Source organism: Theropithecus gelada, chromosome 1 (assembly GCF_003255815.1).
Source record: "Theropithecus gelada isolate Dixy chromosome 1, Tgel_1.0, whole genome shotgun sequence".
Lineage (NCBI taxonomy): Eukaryota > Metazoa > Chordata > Mammalia > Primates > Cercopithecidae > Theropithecus > Theropithecus gelada.
The window spans coordinates 170,444,207-170,448,165 of record NC_037668.1 but is presented as its reverse complement, the minus strand read 5'-3'; positions in this window follow the sequence as shown (position 1 = coordinate 170,448,165).

Genomic DNA, 3,959 nt, shown 5'->3' with positions numbered 1-3,959 from the left:
GGAGTATATATATAACCAAGGATGTAAAAGATCTCTGCAGGAAAACTACAAAAAATTTACAAAAGAAATGATAGATGACACAAATAAATAGAAAAACACCCCAGGTTCATGGATTGAAAGAATTAAAATCATCAAAAGACCATACTGCCCAAAGCAATCTCTGTGGATTCAACCCAATCTCTATCTAAATACGTCATTTTTCACAGAATTAGAAAAAAACCAAAAACAAACAAACAAACAAAAAAAACAATTCTAAAGTTCGTATGGAACTGAAAAAGAGCTGCAATAGCCAATGCCATTGTAAGTAACAAGAACAAACCTGAAAGCATCACATTACCTGACCCCAAATTATACTACAAGACCAAACCAAAACAGGATAGTACTGGTATACAAATAGATATCAATGCCATTCAGTTCCATTCTTATCAATAGAACCAAATGGAGGACCCTGAAATAGAGCCACAGATCTATAGAAAACTCATCTTTGAGAAAGTCAACAAAAACATACACTGGAGAAAGAATAACTTTTTCAAAAAATGGTGCTGAGAAAATCGGATCATCATATGCAGAAAATGAAGCTGGACCCCTGTCATTGACTGTATAAAAACATCAACTCAAGATGGATCGAAGACTTAAATGTAAGACCTGAAAGTATAAAAGTCCTGGAAGAGAACCTAGAAAAACTTTTCTGAACATTGGTCTTCTTGCAGTTTCCTTAGTCCCTAGTTCAGGTAGTTTTGAATTCTTGTCTCATGACCGAGAAGAATAAGGCATGCAAACCCCAGAGAGTGAGTAGAGTAAGATTTATTAAGGAAAGGAAAGCTCTAAACAAAGGTGGGGGTGGAGGGCTGAAAGCAGGTTTCCAGAAATGGGACAGAGTTCTAGATCTTTGTGTGACAGGAGCCAGGAAGTCTTCTGTTGGTTTTGCCCAAATAGGAGAGGTAAAGTTCCCTCCTAGGGGTGCTGCATCTGCATATGCCTAGGGTTGGCCAGAGTGACTCCATCTTGTTTATTACCCATGAGTGCTAAGCAAAATCCATGGGGTGGGGAGACTCAACTAAAGACAAAAATACAATGTTAATGTCATGTTAGTGATATTATAATGAGCTGGATTAAGCTAAGGAAATTTAGGTTGATTCATTGTACCTATACCAAAGTTGGGACCATCCCTTCTGAGCAACATCCTAGCACAAAGAGAATTTCTTAACCATATTCCATCCTATTACCTGCAGAGGCAATGTAGGTGTTGCCCTGTGGTTTTTCCTTTACCCTTCTCTGTCCTGAGATCCTCCCTCTCTGTCTGCCTAACCAGACCCTAAGTGCCTCCTGTCTCAGTCTAGGCAAATAATTCATGAATAAGACCTTCAAAGCACAAGCAAAAAAAAAAAAAAAAAAAAAAAAAAAGATAAATGGGACCTAAAATATAAATATTCTGCACAGAAACAAAAAATGATCAACAGAGTGAAGAGAAACCCTGCAGAATGATAGAAAATACATGCAAATTATGAATCTGACAGGGGACTGAGATTTAGAGTTTACAAGAAACTCAAATAAACCACCAACAATAATACACAAAAAAACTCCATTAAAAAATGGGCAAAGAACCGGAATAGACATTTTTAAAAAGAAGATATACACATGGTCAAAAAGGATATAATTGGGAGGCCGAGGCGGGCGGATCACAAGGTCAGGAGATCGAGACCATCCTGGCTAACACGGTGAAACCCCGTCTCTACTAAAAACACAAAAAAGTAGCCGGGCGAGGTGGCAGGCGCCTGTAGTCCCAGCTACTCGGGAGGCTGAGGCAGGAGAATGGCGTAAACCCAGGAGGCGGAGCTTGCAGTGAGCTGAGATCGCGCCACTGCACTCCAGCCTGGGGGACAGAGCAAGACTCCGTCTCAAAAAAAAAAAAAAAAAAAAAAAAGGATATAAAATAGAAAACACTCAACATCCTAATAATAGAAATGCAAGTCAAAACCACAATGAGATACCATTTTACACCAGTCAATGACTATTATTAAGTAACAAAATTCACAATTGCAAACCTGAGAACCAACGTAAGTGCCCATCCATCGATGACTGGATAAAACATATCGTATATATACACCATGGAACACTACTCTGCAATAAAACTAATTAATTTTTTTTTTTTTTTTGCAGCAATCTAGATGGCGCTGGAGGCTATTATTCTAAGTTGAGTAACTAAGGAATATTAAACCAAGTACTGTATGCTCTCGCTTATTAGTGATAGCTAAGCTATGGGTATACAAAGTCATATGAAGAGATATAATGAGCTTTGGATACTCAGTAGGGGAACGGTGGGAGGTGGGTGAGGGATAAAAAAACTACATGTTGAATGCAATGTATACTACTTAGGTGATGGATACACTAAAATCTCAGACTTCACCACTATGCAATACAATTACTTTGTATAATCAAAAAACACATGTACCTCAAGAACTACTGAAATGAAAAAAGAGAAAAATAAAAGCCAAAAATTAACGTGTCCGGATGCAGAGAAAAGGGAATGCATATGCACTTTTGGTGGGAATGTAATTTAATTCAACATCCATGGAAAATAGTACTTAAGTCTCTCAAAGAACTCAAAATAGAACTACCTTTCAATTCAGCAGTTTCACTACTGGGTATATATTCAATGGAAAAGAAATTACTAAATCAAAAAGATACCTACACTCATGTTTATCACAGCACTATCTACAATATCAAAGTCATGGAATCAATCTAAGTGTCCCTCAACGGATGATTGAATAAATAAAATGTGGTATATATGCACCATGTAATACTTCACAGCCATAAAAAAGAATAAAAACATGTCTTTTGCAACAACATGAATGGAACTGGAGACCATTATCTTAAGTGAAACAACTCAGAAGCAGAAAGTCAAATACCAGGTTCTCACTTATACATGGGAGCTAAATAATGTGTACATATGGACATAGAGTATGAAATAACAGTTACTGGAGGCTCAGAAGGGTGGGAAGGTGAGGAATGAGAAACTACTTATTGTGTGCAATGTATACTAATCAAGTGATAGTTAAACTTAAAGCAAGATTTCACCTCTAGACAATATATCCATGTAATACAATTGCACTTATACCTATACTCTAAACAAATAATAAAGAAGGAACATGAGGGATTCTCATGGTTGTCTAGTTTTTGCTATTCTAATAAAGTGTCTCAAGAAGTTATTATTGAGGAAACCTGAGTAAATAACACACATAATCTCTTTGTGTTATTTCTTACAACTAATTATGAATCTACATTATCTAAAAGTAATTAAAATACACGAGGAAGTCAAATTAAAAATGATTAAACTTATATTTTAGACTTGTACAAAGCAAATACTAGTCCCTAGCAATTATAAGTCCAGATATTATCTCTATATCCTATTATACATCATATACCTTGCATGAGGTAATATTGAAATTGCTCAAATTTGTATGATCATGGAGTTTGTATCAATCATAACGTTCTCTACCACTCTTTTCTAAATATGTCCTGCAATTACATTCTAGATTTAACAAATATATTATGAAACACAGTATTTAATAAAAGCACCCCAAATGAGAACTAAAACAAGATGAGACTTTGGCAAACTGCAGAAAACTAGAACAAGCAACATTCATTACTTTAAATTCTAATCTGTAATTTGTAAATTCAATAAGTTCAAAATATGCATCTTTGTACAATTTTAATGATTCAAAATTGCAGTGAACTTCTTTAGTCACTATTAAAAACTATCAAGTATGGTGTCTGTAAGTCATTTATAACACATCTTTTGTTTTGAGACAGAGTTTCGCTGTGTCACCAAGCTGAAGTGCAGTGGCACGATCACAGCTCACTGCAACCTCCGCCTCCCAGGTTCAAGCGATTCTCCTGCCTCAGCCTCCAGAGTAGCAGGGATTTCAGGCACACGCCAACACGTCCAGCTAATTTTT